The sequence below is a fragment of the Rhinatrema bivittatum genome, chromosome 3, assembly GCF_901001135.1.
Source record: "Rhinatrema bivittatum chromosome 3, aRhiBiv1.1, whole genome shotgun sequence".
Taxonomy (NCBI): domain Eukaryota; kingdom Metazoa; phylum Chordata; class Amphibia; order Gymnophiona; family Rhinatrematidae; genus Rhinatrema; species Rhinatrema bivittatum.
Genome location: NC_042617.1, coordinates 420,065,254 through 420,086,903, shown reverse-complemented (window position 1 = coordinate 420,086,903; position 21,650 = coordinate 420,065,254).

The window sequence follows — 21,650 nt, the reverse complement described above, 5'->3', positions numbered from 1 at the left end:
AAATTGATCACTGCATAAAAACTTTCTTGATAATGGGGTTACCCTCTTTTCTGAAAACTAAAAATGGCCCTGCTTATTGCAGCCATTCCTTTGCATGAATTTTGTTAATAATTGAACATTAAATACTTATTTGGCATCCCCTACAACACCACAGGGCAAGCCATTGTGGAGAGAGCAAATCATACCCTTAAGAGCTCTGGACCAAACAAAAAGAAAAAAGGGGGATTGCCCCTGGATTTTCCCCTAAACAGGACTGGCTGAACAAAGTATTGTTTTAAATCACTTTAAATAAATTTAAGACCACAGCCATGAGTAATCATTATGGGACTAGGGTTAGTCACCCACAGCCATCAGTTTTGTATAGAATATTTAATGTCTGGTACGGTCCCGTTCCCTTAAAATGGGGAACGAGGATATGTTTCTCTGCTTGCTTCCACAGGTGTATCAAGCCGTGGAACGATGGAAAGGTGTCCAGGTCTACAGGACCCGATCCCCAACTTCTCCCTGAGCCTCCACAGCCCTCAGAAGGACAGAGACCAGACTCCTTGCAAAAAAGCAGCACCACATGACCTGGGGACAGATCAAGGCCCTATCCAACCAATCTGCACAACTCTTAGAACAGCAAGGCCTTGAGAAAACTCCAGAGAACTTGTTAGCCGCTTTTTCTTGCCTGAATGCCAACTCATTAACAATTGTGTTCTGCATCCTCATCCTTTGCCTTATTTCTCCAGCTATGGCGATTTCAGAACAAGGACTCTGACAGAACAACATGCACAGAACTTTTCACACCTGTTGAATCGAACAGACTGTTGGATCCGCACACACATGCCAACCCAAGCCTGCAGAGAACGACTGATGCATGCTGTACCATTTAACCTTACAGTATGGACTAATTATCCTTTACAGAGAGGTGTTTTCATTAACTCTCCAGTTAATAATACCATACTACACATTGGTAGCTGTATTCAAGAGACTGCCGCTCTTTGTTGGGACTATGATACAGGGGATGGGAAAGGAATTCAGGTGGGAAATATCCATATTGTAACTGAACTTTTGTATTAATCACTGAACACTTACATTATTATACCACATATATGTATGCAATTGGCAGATTTCAGGATGTGCAGTGGGAGACTCAAGCAGGTACAGAAAGTATAGAGGGGATGAAGGATTTACCTTTTGTAGTTATATAGCCCAAATGATAACCAATGACATGTCCACTAATCTGTTAGGAAACATATGGATGTTATGTGGGTGTAGAGCATATATGTACATTTCCCCAAGATGGAAAGACAGATGCACTTTAGGCTACATCCTTCCCTCATACTATGCAGTCAAAAATTTACCCAAAGCAAGGCTCCGTAACAAAAGGGAGGCGATAAATAATCCCATAGAAAAGTATACAGAAACTCAGATAGCTAGAAGCCTGTTTCCCCCAATGGGAACAGCTATGAATTACAGAGACTTACACATCCTAGCTAACGGGACGACTGCCATATTTAATCAGACAGTCCATGCATTAAAACTACTCACAACAAAAGTCTCTCAGATTAGAGAAGTAGCATTTCAGAACAGCTATACCTTACAAACCATTTTAGCCTTAAAGGGTGGTGTTTGTGCATTAATTGGATCTCATTGCTGTGTGTACATATCAGTTTATAATGCAAACCTCACACATACCATAGAGCAGATAGCAACCATGGTTGCTGATGCACCATTTTCAGACAGAATACCTACTTCTCCATGGGATTGGCTATGGTCCTGGCTCCCTGATATTTCTGATCTCAAAAGGGTGATTTCTATTATAATTACTGTAATTGTCTTAATTATTTGCCTGTGATGCTGTATTCAGTGCATACCCAACCTTCATATCCATATTGAAACCTTGCTCTCAGCCCGGATACAAAGATGTAAGATGCCTAATAGGGAATCATGAGCCCTGCAGAGTTGGCACACCACCTGCACCAGCTCTGGGTGATATGGAGATTCAGAAGCTCATCGACAGCTGGCACACCACGTCGAATTATAGCTTTCTTCTCTCCATAATCCCTCTTCCCCTATTTCCAGCCCATACCAAGACATAACAGAATTCAGTAAGGGTCTAAAGCTTTACTGAGCTGCCTAAACAAAAACAGAAAGGGTGAGATGAGGGAAATATGCGCTTGCCAGCAAGCCATTTCAGGGTTTAAACATTAACTTCCCTTCTCCCTGACATTTGCCTGAATAAAAGCATCACTTGTGCTTAAGCCTCTCTGCCTAGGAAAGGATACCTGATTTCATGTATTTCTCTGGCTTATAATTAATCCTGATAGCCTGAAAGTAGGGCTGGGTTTTCCCTAGTCAGAGGCAGGACAAAGTCAGGAGGTATAGATTTCAGCAGCCAATGAAATGATCCGTGCACACCCCCTGAGCCAAAGCCAATGGTGTAATGACTCTTCTGTTGCTATGGGAAAGTAGCCAATCATGTAATGACACATCATCTGCCTTTGTATGAATGTACAATAAAAGGAAGAGGCTCGGGAGGACAAACCCTCTTTGCCTTCTCCCTCTTCCTGCCTGCCATGAAAGCTGTCTGAGATGCCTCTTCATTACTCCTATAAAAACCTACCCCCAAACCCCCCTGCGCATGCCGAGCCTATCTTGCATAGGCTGCCAGCGTGCGCAAAGCCCCGGGACACGCATAAGTCCCGGGGCTTTCCTGGGAGGCGTGTCGGGGGGGCGCGTCGCAGCTGGTGCGTCATCAGGGGCATTCCGGGGGGCGTGGGCATAACTTCTGCAACAAAGGTAGGGGGGTTTAGACAGGGCCGGGGGGGTAGGTTAGGTAGGGGAAGGGAGGGGAAGGTGTGGGGGGTGGAAGGAAAGTTCCCTCCGAGGCCACTCTGATTTCGGAGCGGCCTCGGAGGGAACGGAGGCAGGCTGTGTGGCTCAGCGCGCGCAGGCTGCCGATTTTGGGCAGCCTTGCACGCGCTGACCCCGAATTTTAACGGCTACGCACGTATCTATTGAAATCCGGCGTACGTTTGTTTGCGCCTGGTGCGCGAACAAAAGTATGCGCACGCGTAGTTTTATAAAATCTGCCACTAAATATGCATTATATAAATTTGCTCACACAATGGAGGAAGCGCATGCAAATGCATCCTGATGCCAAATCATGATGATAATCTGAAATTCCAACTAGGTAGTTGTGTTCTGGAATAGGTTGAAACCCACTGTGCTACAAGACAAGTTTGGTACTAAAAGAGAAACATTCAAATGAGAGAGGATGCTCAACTAGTAAAACCAAGAACTTGGGAAGTATAAAGCAAAGGAGTAGGCCCATCTTAAGAAGCATCTCTTCCACTATAGGGCACATCTCAGTGCATGCATGCATACATCTTCTGATTGATACTTTGTACTGGATGATTCAGGCCCTATAGAATGGCAGCTGCATGGTCTTTCTACATGCCTCAAAAATAATACTAAACAAGACAGAAAATTAAGGTGAAAAAAGGAGGAACAACTCACCATAGACAAAAAATGGAAGGCTAGAATCCACATGAAAAGGACAACATGACAATAGAGACAGCTCAGGCTGCAGACTGGTCAGAAACAACACATTCTGTATGCATAAGCAAAAGGTGCTTTTCTTTTGCATACAACATTGAGCTGCATCTGTAATACAGAATTTTAATTGGGATTTATAAAGCTTCCACCATCAAGACCTGTGTTTCGGATTTGATATTTATGGGTCAGATATACTCAAAAATTGAAAGATATGGGAGTAGTCATAGATACTGTGGGGCCTATGCAATAGAGTATGCTCAGCCAAGAGTGGGTTAAATAGGCGCTAATCTACCCCTAATACAATAGGGGGATTAGTGCCTATTTAACACGCATCCCACACGGAGTGAATGCAATAGCGCAAATGCATGTGAATGAGGCTATTACTCATTCACTCCACATTCAAAAAAAAAAGTGTGCATCTCGGACACAAATTTTGCTCTCAGATATTAATGCCTGCCTAGAGCCGGCATTAATAGCTGAGCGCATGTAAAAGAAGTACAGAAAAGCCGAAAAAACTGGTTTTCTGTACTCCTTTTTTTTTTTTTTTACTTTAAAAAAATACCTCGCTAGACTGCCAAGTTATGAAGACCGAAACCGGTAAACTCGGCATCGGTTTTCATAACTGGCTGTCTGCCAGTAATGAAAATGGACGTGGTGTCCGTTTTCATTACTGGCAGACGGCCGTTTATGAAAACCGATGTTGAGTTTACCGGCGTTGGTTTTTGTAACCGGCAACCATAACGGGGTTGCATTAGCAAGGAGGTGCAAAGGTCACGCAAACGACCCAATGCCTCCTTGCTAGCATGACCCCTAATTTGGGTATATCATGGCGCCCCCTTGCGGGCACCATGCACACATTAAGAAAGTGGGCGCTGACTTTTCAGCTCCTGCTTTCCGTGCTTTTTATTGCATCAGCCCCTCTATTTGGATTAAGTACAACATTCAAGAGGAAGTAAGGAAAGATTAAGAAGTCAGAAAAATCCAACCGTCTTTGGAGCTTTGAGCACTGAAGGTGATGATCTTTCAGTTAGATTATTGCAATGCTCTCTTTATCAATCTCCCTTTGAGACTTGATGAAGTGATTGCAGTTAATAGGAAATTCTGTGGCACAGATGATTGTGCATAGATCTTGGAGGGAGAGAAACACTCTTAATTTGCAAGAGCTCCATTGGCTACCAATTCTAGATGGAGTCAAATTTAGAAATTGCCCTTGACATTCAAGGATCTGATCGGTAGAAGCCCTCCATTGTTAGAGATGCATTATTCTAATATAAACTGAATCATGTGCTGAAGTCATTTACATTTATATTTATTCAAGATTTGTGAATCATCTAACTCTAAAAGGCCCAGGTGATGTACAAGATAACATTCAAAAAACATTCCAACATATAATAAAATCTTAAGATAGACAAAATAGCAAGTAAATCATAAAATAATAAAATAAAATTTAAAAACTTCATAAAACATAAACAATATTGGAAACAATAAATAATAGTTAAAATACAGTAAAACAAGATACATAACTTAACTAAAATAGGAAAACTTAAAAAGAAAAGTTTTAATTAATTTTCTAAAGTTCTTGAGAGAATTGCACTGCCTGATCTCTATTGGAAATGAATTCCAGAGGGTTGGTCCTGCCACTGAAAATGCACATTAACGAAGGATGTGGAGACGAGCTGTTTTAGGAGATGGAATTTCTAGAAGGCCTAGCTGACAAGAGTGTAATAGTCAAGTAGGTTGATAGAATTTCAGGCTAGCATTTGCCCAATGGCAGGAGTGGTCGTTGAGAAGTTTAAAAATCAACATGCCTAATTTGTATTTAATATGCTCTTCAATGGGGAGCCAATGAAGTTCTATCAAAGTAGCGGTGATGTGATCCTGTGCCTCAGGCCTGCAAGAATGCAGGCAGCAGAGTTTAGAAGTACCTGAAGAGGGCTAATGGTAGTTTTGGGTAGGCCTATGTATAAACTATTACAGTAATCAAGAATGGGAGAGACTGATGCTTGAAGCAATGTGCGGAACTCAGGGGGATGTCATAGTTTTCTTAAGACCAGATAGCACTCGTAATCTATAAAAGCTGTATGAGATGACTTGTTTAATCTGTGGACAGAAGGAAAGAGTGTTGTTGAGCAGAAAACCTACACTTTTGATTTGAGATTGAAGTGGGAAATGCTGACCATTAAAAGGGATAAACTTTTCATGAATGGTAGAATAAGGACTATGTATGATGATGAACTCAGTTTTGGTCATGTTAAGAGACAATTTGTTATGTTTCAGCCAGCTGGATGTCAAGTCATGAAGCTTACATCAGCACTCCATCTCTATGTTCTTTAAAGCACATGAGAATCAGATCCAGAGTCTTCTCTGCAGCTCCTTGAACCTGAAATGAATTCCCTTGGGAACTGAGCCTTGAAAAGAATTATTCATTCTTTTAGAAATGTTCCAAAAACATGATGTTTATAATGTGTTGGTCTTTTGGTCAAATTTATTTATTTATTTATTTAAAATCTTTTATATACTGTCGTTTTGTAATGCACCATCACAACGTTTTACATATAGGCACATATATTTGGTTTGGTTATAGATGAATTTACAAAAGTGCCATTACAATGTCGGTACATGCTCATATAAAATAATGTATAAGAAAAGTGACATGGATCTCGTCCATGTATATGATTAGTATGGTTATCATACAAGGGTTATGCTTAAGCTGGAGTTTTTCTAACTTAATTATTGAGTATAAAATAAAAGTAAAAGTTGTGGGACCAATTATCTAGGTAAACTTGTTCTGAGTTTTTTTCATTCTCTGTTCTCATTGTGAAATGCTTTTCTGAATAGCCAGGTTTTTAAACTTTTTTTGAAGATTTTTGGATCATTCTGTAGTCTTGTCTCTAGTGGTAATGTGTTCCATAACGTTGGACCGGCCAAGGATAGTGCTCTCTCTAACTTGTGTTAGTTTCGCCGTTTTTACCAATGGGATTGGTAGTAGTGCTTTATTGGCTGACCTCAGATTTCTTTGGGGTACATGTAAACGTAGTGCTGTGTTTAACCAGTCAGCTTTATCTTCATTGATTAGTTTGTGAATTATGCAAAGTGTTTTAAATTGCACTCTCTGTTCTATTGGTAGCCAGTGTAGTTCAGCCAGTGTTTGGGTAATGCTTTTGCCAGTGAGTATTCTTGTGGCAGAGTTTTGAAGGACTTGTAAAGGTCTTATTGTGGAGTATGGTAATCCCAGAAATAGTGTGTTACAGTAGTCAGTATTTGTGAAGATAAGTGCTTGGAGGACTGTCCTGAAATGTTTCTGGGTTAGTAACGGTTTCAGCCTCCTTAGGATCATGAGTTTGGCGTAGCCTTCTCTGACTTTCAGTGATATGTGGTTTTTAAGGCTAAGATCTGTGTCAATTGTTACTCCTAGGTTTCAAGCTTTCTCGGCTATATTCACTTCCTGACCGTTTTTAAGTTTGATAGGATTTTGTATTAGTTCCATGTTTTTTCGTTCTAGGTGTATAAATTCTGTTTTTTCAATGTTTATCACTAGCTCCATTTTGCTTAGTAATTGCCTAATTATGTCTAGGTACATCATTGCTAAGTTTAGTGTTTTTTCAATTGTTTCATCTATGGGCAAGATTAGTTGAATGTCACCTGTGTAGATGTAGTGTGTTATACTGAGTTCTGCTAGGAGGTGGCACAGCGGTAACATGTAGATGTTAAATAGTGTTGCTGATAGTGCAGAGCCCTGAGATACTCCGGTCATTAACTTTATTTTATCTGATGTTGTGTTTTTTTATCTGTACTTGAAAAAATCTATTGTTTAGGTAGGATCTGAACCAGTCTAGTGTTTTGTTTTGTAGACCTATTTCTTCGAGCCTGTTTATAAGTATGGAGTGGTTTACAGTGTCGAACACTGCTGATAAATCCAATAGTATCATTATGTAGTGTTTGCCACTATCAAAACCTCGTAGTACATTATCTGTGAGAGAGATTAGCAGTGTCTCAGTGCTGTAGTGTTTTCTAAAGCCGTGTTGTGAGGGATAAAGTATGTTATTGTTTTCCATGTGTTCAGATAGTTGTTCTGTACCATTTTTTCTATTAATTTAGCAAGTAGGGGTAAGTTTGAAACTGGTCTGTAGTTATTTAAGATATTTGGGTCACAGTTCTTTTTCTTTAGTAGAGGTTTGATTATTGCCCCTTTTAGAATATCTGGCATTACTCCGTCATTAATTGATAGGTTGATTATTTTGGCTATTGAATGGGAGGTTAAGTCGGCAAGTTTTTTTGTATCCATAGTAGGTATGGTATCTAGTTTATGTGGGGCAGGATTGACATTTTTTAATATGGATTGAACTTTGATGTCGGATACTTCGTCAAAGGTAGACCATTGTGTCACATCTCTTTTGATCATTTTCATTTCCTGATTTGTTGAGTTAGGGATCTTATTTCTAAGGTTGCAACTTGTCTTTTTTGGCTAGTAGGTTTTATGTAATTTATTTTCCTTTTATATTATAGAATGCTATGCTACTAACTTTTATGAACAGTGAATGAATTTTTGCACCTTGATTTGAATTAATTCTGATTGTTTTGCTTGAGGTTACTTTAGTCTTAATGGGTCCAATATTGAAAGCATGTTCAGCACTCAATAGCTGAATAAGGACTTGTCCAGCTATCGAGCGGGCCACTGAATATCAGTGGCTATTAGCTAGCCAGATAAGGCACTTATCCAGCAATCTCTTATCTGCCTAGATAGTGGGCAGGCAGTGGGCAGATCAGAGTGGTGCTACTTACCCAGATAACATATCCATTTAAGTAATGATATTTAGCTTAGCCGGATAAGTTATGCGGGTAAGTTATACCTGCCATGCTGTCTGGGATGTCCCTTCAGGGGTTCACCGAAGTGAGAAGAGAGAGAGAAGGAGATCCATGTATGTAAGCTGCACGGGAAAAAGCAGAACTGAGGCAGTCGGGCAAACGTGCGACTAAGTAGCAGCTTGTACATAGATATTCAGCAGTATATGCGGCTAAGTTACTTAAACAGCCAGTTTTCAATTCTGTGCCCAATGTTTTTGCTTTATGTTTGTACTGTCTACCTATATGTCTACATATAGTTGAGAAATGTGGTCCATAAATTTTAAAATTAAACTATAACATAAAATGCATACATAGGCATGCAGTTAAAAAAAAAATCAAATTGTGGCACTAAAGAAGTTCACTAAATAGAATGTGCCAGACCAGCATGCCAGCTAAGTTGCCATGAAGGCACCATGGTGGACAATGGCATATATAGTATGTAAAGGGAAATATTCTTGGAGTTACACTTTTGGGACCTCTAAGAGTTACTACAACAACCAGGAGATTGAAATCCTCTCCTCCTCTCTACACACATGCATACCCTTAGTAGCCAGGAATGAAAGCAACCTACTTTAGTCCCTGGAACAGCAATAAGGTGATAATCAGGTTCAGATCAGTCTGCAAAACTGAATAAGTAAATACCATGCATTGAAACACATCACATGATCCTTGCTGTTTTGATCTGTACACAGCACCACTGCTATGGTGGTGATACAACAGAGCTTCTTAAAGGAATCACATCTGTTTGTGCTCATGTGGCACAGTTAAAAAGGCATCCTGTGGTCATTCTCACAAAGAACAACAGCCTTTATGAAAGGACCTGAAACAATGACTTTAGTTATGTTAAGTCTTTTCTGTGTAAAATTATATACTGTGGCTTAAACTTTTCATAGGGTACTTAACTGAAAACTTAGGATTTTATATTTTTAAGGCCACATAAAGTAAACTGTTTCAACTGAATCTGAAAAAAAGTTATTGTGTAGCTAAATATTTAGTACATGCAAAACAGGGGGAACAAAATTCATGCCACCGATATATCTAAATTTGAAAATGTAAATGCATTCATCTAATACATGCTTCCACAATACCTTCCCACAAATATTTCTTTTCTTTTTTTTTGGCCATGATTTTGTGCATTATAAAATCACATGCATGCTTTTAGATGGCTGAAAATCTCCTTACATGCATATGGTAGACTTATGCAGGATAACTATTTTTATTTTCAGAAAAGGTGAATAAGTCACCTTTACCCGATGGGTATAATTTCCAAAGGCACTTACGCATATAAAACCTGGATTTATGCACGTAAGTGGCTTTTAGAAAAGAGCCATAGTGATTATGTTTGTAAAACTACATGCAGAACCTGATTTTGTGGATAATTTTAGACAAATACAAAATAGACACTCTCAGGGGGGAGTTATGGTGCTTTTGGGTTAGCAAGTATGCATGGTAGTGCACAAGCAGAAAGAAACTTTGTGTATGTATACTATGCAGGGTTTCATGAACTCCCTCAAATTTTCAAAGTAGAGATATGCACATAATTCCGTTTTCAAAATTCTGGTTGAACTGTGCAGGTAGAAAATACCCAAAGCCTGGGCAAGCTGTTTGAAAATTCTCTATCGAGTGAATTTTCAAATGGTTTCCTGTGTAAAAATATCATACATACGCTTAAGTAGCATGTAAGTATGTATATGCTATTTTATAAATCTCGAGCGTGCATGCAAACTTGAAGAATAGCACATACATTTTACCAGGGAAAAAAGGGGCATTCTAGGGGTGTTTTGGGGCTATGTTCAGAGGACGCACACAAGTTGCTATTTTATGAGGTATATGCGCATATATTACTGAACTTGTCCAAACACTTTTACACCTGCTAATAGACCCACACAATTGAAATTGGACTTGTCTTTTGTCTGCAGGTTGTGGGTGGGAGGTTTGTGTAAACTGGTGGGGGCTGAGGGGTGAAGTGCTAAAGGGTCTGGTTGAATTGGAGAAGTAGTGGGTGAACTAGTGGAGGTATTGGCAAACTGGAGAGCCAAGTACGCATGCAAGTATTTTAAGAATGGTACATGCACATAACTTATGAAGTACCTGCCTTCACACTTAAATCAGGGTTATTTGGTGGATCTATTACATTTTTTTGCATGCCTAAAATTTATGCATGTACATTTATAACACAGGTAGTAAAAACTAGGGGCAGATTTTAAATACTTGCGCGAGCGTGTACTTTTGTTCGTGCAGCAGGCGTGAACAAAAGTATGCTGGATTTTATAAGATACGCGCGTAGCCACGCGTATCTTATAAAATCCGGGGTCGGTGCGTGCAAGGGGGTGCACATTTGTGCAACCTGCACGCCGAGCCCAGCGCGCGCTGCCTGTTCCCTCCGAGGCCGCTCCGATTTTGGAGCGGCCTCGGAGGGAACTTTCCTTCGCCCTCCCCCCACCTCCCCCCACCTTCCCCTCCCTTCCCCTACCTAACCCACCCCCCCGGCCCTATCTAAACCCACCCCCCTTACCTTTGTCGGCAAAGTTACGCCTGCTGAAAGCAGGCGTAACTTTGCGCGCATCGGTCGGCTGCCCCGCTCCATGGTCCGATCCCGGGGGCTGTTCCGGAGTACGCGGCCACGCCCCCGGAACGCCCCCGGGCCGAAACCACGCCCTGTCGCCGACCCCGAAACGCCATGCCCCGCCCCCTAAACACCGCGTCATCCCGCCACGCCCCCGACAGGAAGCCCCAGGACTTACGCGCGTCCCGGGGCTCTGCGCGCAGGGGTTTTAAAATCTGCCCCTAAGTGGCATTGGAAATATATCTGTTTACTGCATCATATGTGTGTACTTTCAGAGCAGAAATAGGCAAGATTTTATAAGCTGTGTGGTACCCTCCAGACATTTTATAAATACTTGCATAAATCTTATTGCATCCACCAACACATTAACATTGTGACATGCAGACAGTTTTGAAAGTTGGGTTCCCTATGTCTAATGACATGACATATCCCCGTACAGCTAAAGTGGTAGAACTGAAAGATTTTATCATATAGGCCAATTTCTCAATGACAGTTGTGTGTAAGTTCTTTGGGTAATGTCATAAGTGACATGCATGATAACAGAGCCTCCTGTGTAAGTAAAGGTGTGGTGAACATGCCCTGTGTGGAGTCTTGCAGGCCTGGTGCTGCAGAAGTGAAGCCCTTGTGTGGGGCAGATAATGCTCCATTTTCCACAGCCCCTGGCCTTGCTGTTCTGTGTTAATGTGTTCAACACTGTGGTGAGTTGTCAGACTATGAAAGCACTGCAGGGGTGGACTATTGAATTTTCTGAAAAAGAAGAAGCTGTGCTTTGCCATCTGAACTACCAGTGTTATACCTTTTGGACAGGACAGAATTTCATCAATTAAATATAAGGCAGAGTGAAGACATTGACAAAGCATGCATGGGGGAAGGAGGAGACCTGGGATTCATGCTAGTCTTTCATGACTGCAGTTGTTTATGCTTTGTACCTTAGTAATACACTGTTTTTTTGTCTTCGTAAGAACATTTTTGCATTTTTTTTCTGCTTCTGCCCTATTGTTTTATAAGGAGCAAGGCCATGTAAATGCTTGCGAGCATATTTAAATGAGACAGTGAGGCAAATGCATGTGACCAAGTGGTTTTGACTTCTTGGCCTTAGACAACATATCACACTGTGAGCATAATCCATGTGCTTCCTTTGTACACTACTGCTGACATCAGCAGTTTGACTTTGCATGTCTGAAAAGGGAAAATGAGCTTCAAGCATATTGCATAGAAACCAATAATGAATTAGGTATTGAGGAGTTGAGAGAAGGTCTAAAGTCCCATATAAAGTGGATTTTTTTGGTTTGTCATTCTATGCAGTGCCCATTGTTAGCAGTTTTCAAACTCAGGCTATAATTATTTGCATTTGTCCAAGCCAGCAAATACATTTCTGATAACAGATTTTCAAAGACTTGAGTAGAGATGAAGGCAACCCATAGTACATGAAACATAATGTCTGACAGTGCCATGGTGCCTAAAATACAAGTCAAGTATGGTTAGACATTTTGGAGGGAATTTTCAAAGTGATGTATGTGCACAAAACCCAGTTTTGTGCGAGTACATTGCATTTACAAAATCAGCCAGAGCATTTTTTTTGTGTGTAGCAGTGCGCATTTAATTTATTTTCAAGCATACTTTAATGCGAACTGAGCAGAAGTGTTCCTAGGGGCAGAGTTGGGATGGAGTTTGCACTTCTGCACATATTTTCTGATTTTATGCACATGAGTGTATGTGCACAAGTTATGCCCTTGGAAGAGGATGTGAAACTCTGTGCACACCTGGCCAATAACCCATGAATTTTCAAACCAAACATACATTTATTTGTTTTTAAATATGCTGCTGCTTCCAACACATAGTTCAGAGCTGGTAATACATAGCACATTCATAACTTCTTAAAACATCAATAATGAGTCACTTGATATACTAAACAAAATACAATTAAAAAAAAAAAGCACATAAAATAAAACAAGTATACATCAAGCTATCACTTGCATGCTTTGCAAAAAAACATTGCCTTCAACTTCTTTCTAAAGGTTTTCAAGATTTTTTCCCACAGTTCTCCAGGAAGGGTGTTCCATAGACAAGGCCCAGCATAGGAAAAATAACCAACATGCATTGCTTATAGCAGTCACATAATGTTGGTATGGTCAACAGGCATACACGGGTGAAAGCGCTTCTTTCAAAATTACCGTCAAAAGTTACACTAATTTTCAAAGTGGACTTACATGCAGATGTCCACTTTGAAAATTGTCCTGGCAAAACGCTGTGCACACAGTTAAAGCTGCCATTTGGTGCATGTGGTTTTTGCCTAGATAATTTACACACATGCTTTTTAAAATCAAAAAGTAAGGGCATAAATCCCAATTCTACCAGACTCCAGCCCCTAGAAACCTTCTCCCCAGGTACATAATATTACATGCTTATCATTTGCACAATTTTCTAAAGGCCCAATTTTGTGGCTAAAGCACTACAATATCCACAGAAGTTCCTTTGACAACTACCCTTACAGACAGTAATTTTCAAAGGCATTTCTCTGGGTTTTACCTGCAAAAATAGCCTTTTAAAGAATTGGCTGCCTGATGTGCAGGAAACCTTTGTGCTCATATGCCCTGTTCACAAGTAAGTTTACCCAGACTGAGTGGAGTGGAGGCATTCCTGGGGAGGTTTTTTGTACTTCTAAACATACTTTTGCATTTTCAACATATGTGCATTAAAGGGTGCACAAGCCCAAAATTATAATTTTCTTTTGCATTGGGTCATTTGGGATCCAAATTTTGTGTTATGCAAGTATTTTTTTTTTAGGTTTTGGAAAATGGTGCATACTTTTCAGAAATAGCATGCACTATTTGCCAAAACCTGAAAAAAATGAAAAAAAAAAAAAGTGCAAACCTAGATAGGTCCTTAAGACCCCAGAGGTTTCTGGAACCCCCTCCCACCTGGTCTGTACCACTGTCCCAGGAGGGAGGTGAAGAACCCGGGGTGCAGGTCCCATCCCCAACCCATCACCCCTCCCCTTTCTACCAAAATAGGAGCCTATGGATGTATGCCCCCAACCCTTACTCTAGCCCACCCGCCAGGACTATATCTGCCCTGATGGTCTAGTGCAGGCCTGGAAAACCCCCTGGACTCTGGAGCCAGCAGTAGTCATTTTTGATAATGGTGCCAGCTGTCCCTTTGCCACATCATATGAAAGGAGTTGCTGGCACCATTTTGTAAAATGGTCAATGAGAAGTCCAGAGTCTAGGGATCACTCTGTGCCCCCACTAGACCACCAGAGCAGATTTGGCAAGTCTAGGATTCTCCAGAGGGTGTCTCCCGGAGACAGCTACTTTGGATCACAGCTCATGGGTTGGGGGTTGGGGACAGGATCTGCAACCGGGATTCTTCAATCACATCCTCAGACAACAGGGTGGGGGTTGGGGGGGGGGGGGGGGGGCTGCGTGACCTGTATCCAAACCAGCACACACAATTTATCAATAGTGCACACTCTTTGCAAATAGTGCACACCAAAAATGATCGAAAAAATACATGAAATGTTGTTGTTTTCTTTCTTTTTTTTTAAATGACCTGATATAGACAATGTTGTTGACTTTTAAAATAGCAACTCACGCACATAAGTGTTGGATTGGACTGCCCCTTTTTTTATATAATGTAGATGTGCAAGAGAAAGTGAAAATACACACCTATTTTTAACTTTTATAAAATACGACATAGGCAAGTAGAGGCAACTTATGTGCATATATGCTAACGTTTACATGCATAAAAAGTTTTGAAAATTCACTCCTTAATGTGAGTAAAATTTCAAAGGGGTTACGCACAGAAAAAAGCATACATGCCCGTAAGTAAAATGTAAACGCATTCATACAATTTTATAAACATTGAAAGTACACTCGTATTGTCAGTTTCACGGGTACATTTACTGGCATAAAAAAGCGGCAGTGTAGGGCATTGTCAAAAGGTATGTGCGGAAGTGCTATTTTATAAGAAATTTACATGTATAAATTATCAAACGTATTCATACAATTTTTCATCTGCTAATCGACTAATGCAAGTGAATCTGGACTGAGTCTTTTGTCTGCAATATTTGGGTGGAAAGTTCATTGGGAAGTAATATAGCATCTAGGTATACTGGAAATGGACTGGGTGAACTGCTGGAGGTATTGGCAAACTGGTGATTTCAAGTGCATGCACATATTAAGTATTTCCCAAATCGTATAAGCCTGCCTCCTCATATAAACCAGGATTTTTCCCCATACATGTTATATTTTTTCACGCGTTATCGTGTATGTTTACAAAATAGGCAAAGTAAGCACTTTCATTGTATTGCAAATATTTTCATGTACTGAAGCAGAGCTATGCTGTTTTGATTATAACCTGTAGTGCAACCTGTTGCATAGTTTATTAAATAACATGGGTAACCCCTGTGGCAAGGGGCCCCTTCCCAGCCCTGGGAAGCAGTTGTCTGGCAGCCCACTGTGGGGTAGACTCAGTCTCTGGGCATGGGCTGAGGACAGGATATCTTGTAAAGCCAAACTGGTTGAGGACACCTCTACCACTGACCAAAAAAATCAAATGTCCACATCTTACTTGTGCTCCCACAAAATAAATGTTTATTGTTATCTACCGAGATAGAAAGAGAAAAATTTTCAAGTTCAGAGCACAGTTAAACTCTTCTCATTCAAAATAGTGGTCAATTTGGTAAGTTCCCAGGAATCACAGTCCCACAAGTGTACTTCTTTGTTTCCAGAATCTCTGTGATTCCATCTCCTCCTTCCTTCCTTGCTGTACTTCAGGGCAGACTTTCTCATTGCACAGTCTCTCTACACAACCTCTTAGTTTAGGACCAGTAAGGGGCCCTGAAGATATTTCTGTCTCTGTTACAGAAGTTCCTACTCTGCTCACACTTCAGAAAGCAACTCACATCCAGTGATACACTTCAGGAGTGGCATCAGAGTCTTTTTTTTCTTCTTTTTTTTCAATTCTTTATTTTCAATTTTGAACATTTCAACCGGGAAAAAACTCCTTACAGAAAATTCAATGTCCTAACAAAATATATATTCCCAAGTATACATATTAAACATCATATATATATATATATATATATATATAATCTGGTCGCAAGGAAAGAAAATCCTTCCTACGGATTTGGGTCGTTTTAATCACATCTGGATAAATCCATATGGGACTTCCATAGAAAGGATGGCATCAGAGTCTTATACACCCCCGGTACTTTGGACATAGTTTCAGTCTCCAGCCCTGTGATGAAATAACTAGTTGTATCCGCGCCGTCCCCAGGTCCCCCCAGCTTCCCCCAACACAGTTCCTGAGCAAAAGTCCAAATAAAACTTCTTCCCTTTTCCAGTCCTCACTTTTCAGATTCAGCTCACAATCCAGCCTCTTCATACAGAAGCAGCTCTTGAGATAGTGCACCCTCTGGTCCCATGGAGCTTAGTGCTAGCCTTCAACCCTGTACTGAAATAACCAGAAGCAACCTTCCCCTTAGGTCCAGCAAACCCCTCCCGGCCCCAGCAATTAAAGTTTGTATTCAAATCCCAAAGTTTTCTTAATCAGCAAGAACTTGTAATCTACTTTCTTGCACTTCTGTTCAGCTCTGGGCTGTTGGAAGCCCCAGGCATAATAGTTCACCTCTGCTCAAACTTTGTATTCCTCACTGGTATTTCCTTTCAGTCTCAGTTGATCTCACCCACACTGTAAGTCCTTAGCAGCTTAGTACTTTGTAAGTTGTAGTACGTCAGGATGTAGTACTCCTATTCTCTTCCAACCCCTATGGCATGGGTCCTCCAGATCCTCCTTTTGTCCTGACTCCTTTCTCAGATGACTTGCCCTGGTACATGTGCACACACTCCTTAAATACAACCGCAACTCATTCAACCATTGGCTAAGTGTCACACTTGCCAATCAACACACGGGCACACTCCTACCAGGGCTATCCTTGAACCACTATCTGGAATTTTTCCCATTATAAGAAATAGGGTAAACTGTTAACCTTTGCAAAAAAAAAAAAAAAACCCAAAACATAATACACACCTCTTACAGGAAGGACTACTCACAATCTCCTCCTAGTAGCCATCCTCCTCTGATAAACTTTGGATGACCTCTTTTAACCAGAGCTTTCCCATTTTAAAGAATAGGATAGCCTTTTGAACCTCCATTAACCATTCGCAGAAAATACATAGCCCCAGAATAGCTGAGCTACAGTGCCATCTAGTGAGCCCTTAGGGTTACACTAGGATCAATCTCCACACGTTCATTTACACATACAAATCCAATACCGTGAATAGGTTTGAAGTTAGGCTTTAAGGGGCTGCTTAATATGCATTGTAATATATTTTAGCATATGTGCAGTAAACCATTTTCCAAAGAGCATCTCTCCACACTATTAGCATGCAAGTTAATTTTAAAATGCAATAACCAAATAGCATGTGAACATAATATATGACAGGAATGTTAAATAGTGTGCATACTAAAACTGAATATATTCATTTCTGTTTCCCTCTTGTTTTCAGGTCCAAGATCCAAAACTGCATATAAGATTTCCTGTTAGTGCAAGATAGTGGGAGAGTTAATGGATCCCAGAAGATGAGCTTAAAGAAGAACAGAATTCCAGGAGAGGAGAAGCCAGATGTGAGTTTGTATTTCTGCCTATCCGTGTTCACTGTATTTAATCTTGAAAAGGTGATGTGAGAAGATATGGCTAGTACAAGAAAGGCACATGGAAAAGTTATCACCACCCCAACTCAGAAGGATGGTGATGACCATTACCCTCTCTATAAGCACACTATAGTATAGACATCAGAATGGTTGGATGCACAGTCTTCCAGGGCCTATAATATGGGAAGAATATAGCTCTGCACTCAAACCAAAACAATATGTAAGCTCAAAAACGTTTTTGAGACCTAAATCACAGATTGGTCTTAAGCCTTGAAATTTCCATTGTGGTCTTTAACTCCATGAACAATGCTTATGATAGTAAGGGCCCTTGTCCTGAGATAGCCTATTGTTTGGCAATACATTTGCATTGTGAAAACAAATGTGGATATATTTTTGAAGTGCTAAAGTGTGCGTTAGTGTCTCTCCTCTGTCACCTCCCTCCCTTGCTCTTTATCACTCTCCCTCTCCTTTACTGTATCTCTCACTCTCTCTCTGTCCTTTCTGTCTCTTGTTGTCATAAGAGCTTTTTCTCCATCTGGCTAAAACACAGTAGTCCCTCCAACCACTCTTCCTCTGAGTACCCTGTACTTTTGGCTTAGATCTTGATGATGACCTGTGTGTACAATAAAAAGAAATAGGGCTTGCTATGGTTGGAAGACCTAAAAAAAGAATCAGGTGGGAGTTCCCCTAATGATGCCAGGTCTACTTGTAAGTAAAACAGCAGAATAAAACATTCTGTGAGAGAATCTGAGCTCCATTCGGAAAACTTTGTAGTAAAAAAAAAATAAACCCAAAAAAACAATGAATTATTGACTTCAAAGAAGACTTCAATGCCCGGACTGCTGTTCTGGGTCAAGATTCAGACTGCCTGCAATGGTCTTTGATCAGACTGCCCACACCCATAATAACAATGATTAATAGAAACATGCCATTCTCTATGACCTTATGAAATTATTAGACACAGTAAAAGCCTTTTGTCTTCTACCTGGGATGAGTTACAGTACATTACTTTCATCTTTCATTCACAATAATGCATATCAGTAGCTGCACCCTTTCAATAGCGTGCATGCTACAAAGTTAACATCTGGTTTGAAGCAGGTGTGAAATTGTTGGCTTTAGTGAATGCACATTAAATAGAAGATAGATGGGAGCATACCATAATATTTCCTATGCACATGATGAAAGCTAATTTGCATGTGACATTCCTTCATGTAGGTACATATGCATACTGATTTTAGCACACATACACAAACATGTTTTGCCCTGATATAGTGTGAACACTAGGCTGTTTTTATATAGCACATTGGCCCAAAAATTCCACTCTACTTAGCAGGATAAGTGGCAGCGGCTGAATAACTGGCGGCACTGAGTGACTGCCACTTAGCTGTATAACTATTTAGCTGGATAAGTAGTCAACTGGCTAGATGGTGGGAGGGAGAGATCATAATGGAGAGAAGTTAACTGGTTAACTTAGGACTGGATTCACTAAGTCGTAATATTTTATCATGGGAGGGGCATAATATTGCAGGGGGTGGGCCCTCAATATTTTGCTCCTCTCCAACAGTATCACCGCTTTCTTTTGTCTCATGGAAAACGTTCATGAAACAAAAGAACACAGCAGGGGCCTTGTCAATTCATGATGGTGGCAAGTAACATACAGGTCACCATCACTTTAAAAGGACTTGTGATCCAACATGTTCCCCCTGCCAAAAAAAAAATCAAAAGTTACTAGGGGTCTTAGTAGCCCCCCACCCCTACTCTGGGACTGCTATTCAAGATGGCTCCACAAAAAATAGTTAAAAAATAGAAAATACACACCACAAAGCAATGAACCGGCCCTCTACCCAAACTCCTCCCTAATCCAGCAACCCCCTCACTTGAATAGATGCTCCTGGGTCAAATAGAAGGCCTGACTACCACCCTGACCCCCCTTTCCATATTAACTATAGGCCAATAGGATCCCTCACCAACACTACCCAAAAAATTATTATTGGCCTAGAGGCCCCTACTCCTTACTCCCCCCTGATACTCCCCAACAACCATGTACCTTTAAAAACATCATTTGTGGCCAGAAGGAGGGTTCAGGGTGCCCCCTAGTTGAAAATAGTGCTGACTGGCTTTTATCCATTTCATGTAGAAAATCTATCTGTTTGACCTGGGGAGGGATACCTATTTGACCAGGCCGGTATTGCTGGTTTAGGAAGGGGTATGGGCAGGGGGCCAGGTTGGTATCGCTCAGAGTGTATTTTCTATTTTTTTACTTTTTTTTGTGGAGCTGCCTTCAAGTGTGGCTACAGGGTGGGGAGGGGGGGTCTAGTAAGACCACAAGTGGTGCTATTTTAAATGGCCCTTTAATTTTACCATGGTAGAATAACATTACTGGAAAAGGTGTAGATATGTGGTTGAAAAATTTTTAAGTCAGTTGATTTCTTTTATTTACATAGGATTAGGTACACATGAGCTGCTTTGCATGGATTTGCAAAATTCTTGCATGCAAATGCCATGTAATAAGGATTGGTTTCATGCCCAAACATTCTATGATATTGCTGCGATAGGGTGATATCGCTCAATATATACTGTTTAAGGTGCATTATAACCCTATCACTGCTTGATACATCTCCCTATTAACCAAATAAGTGGCAATATTCAGACTTATACAGCTAAAGGCCTCATTCACTAATCATTTTTCCCATAGACATTAGGAATGTGCATTCATTTAGAATGAATTAGGCAATTTCGTTGAAATTGCCTAATTCGACTTGGTTCAGGAGACCCGAATCCTGAAATGGATTTTCTCCGAAATTCAGGAAACATTTGTTTTTTGGGTTAGTGCCGGGGGTAGGGGCACATTTATTAAAACAAAAAGCAACCCAACCCTTCAAATTTACTTAATTACAACCCCCCACCACCATCCTGATCCCCCCCCAAGACTTACTGAAAGCCCTGGTGGTCCAGGAGTGATCTTCTGCTCTCGGGCCATTGGGCTTGCCAGGAATCAAAATGGCATCGGTGGCCCTTTGCCCTTATCATGTGACAGGGTTACCGGTGCCATTGGTCGTCCCCGTCACATGGTAGAAGCAATGGACGGCCGGCGCCATCTTTGAAAATGGCGCGGGCCATCCATTGTTCCTTCCATGTGACAGGGGCCAACCAATGGCACTGGCAGCCCCCGTCACATGGTAAGGGCAAAGCACCATGGGTTCCATTTTGATTAGTGGCAGCCGACAGCCTGAGAGGGAGAGATCGCTCCAGGACCCCACTGGACCACCAGGGCTTTTAGTAAGTCTTGGGGGGGGGGGAATCGGGATGGTGGGGGGTTGTAATTAACTAAATTTGAAGGGTTAGGATGGGGGTTTTTTTTCAATTCGTTTTGCTGAAAAAAAAAAAAAAGAAAAACCGTAGGAAAACAAATTTTCCCATGAAGCACCCAACCCGAAGCCTGACCCAAAAGTGTAAAATGAAGCACATCTTTAACAGACACAGAATATGAGAAAAGCCTTAGTGAATCAGGCCCTAAGTTAGCAGGATGAGTTAGACCTGCTATTGAACAGGTCTAAAGTTAGCCACATTAGATTATCCAGCTAACTTTAAACCTATCCTGGTATATTTAGCAGTATGGCTGCACAGCTAAATATCCTGGCTAAGTTAGATGAATATGTTTATTTAGCTAACTTAACTAGCCAGATATTCTTTGAATATCGGGCAGATTATTTTTAGTGCATACCAAATGGCCTTAGCATATCAGCTAAAAAACACTTGAAAAGGATTTTTGTTTAGGATTTATGCTTTTTCTTTACAGAAGAGTCATCAATTATTTTTAAACTAGAAGCAAACTGTCTTCCTTAATGACTTAACAGAGATAGAATGGAAGTTATTTGATGACTTAGATTTTGGCAGTGAGTGGGTGCTTGCATGTGTGGGTGTCTGACAACAGCACAATGTCTGTTGCTTTATTAGAAAAGGTAGCATTAAGCAGTTCTGAACTGAGTCATACCTATATAAGAACATAATTTAATTTTTCATCCTCCCTAATTTTAAA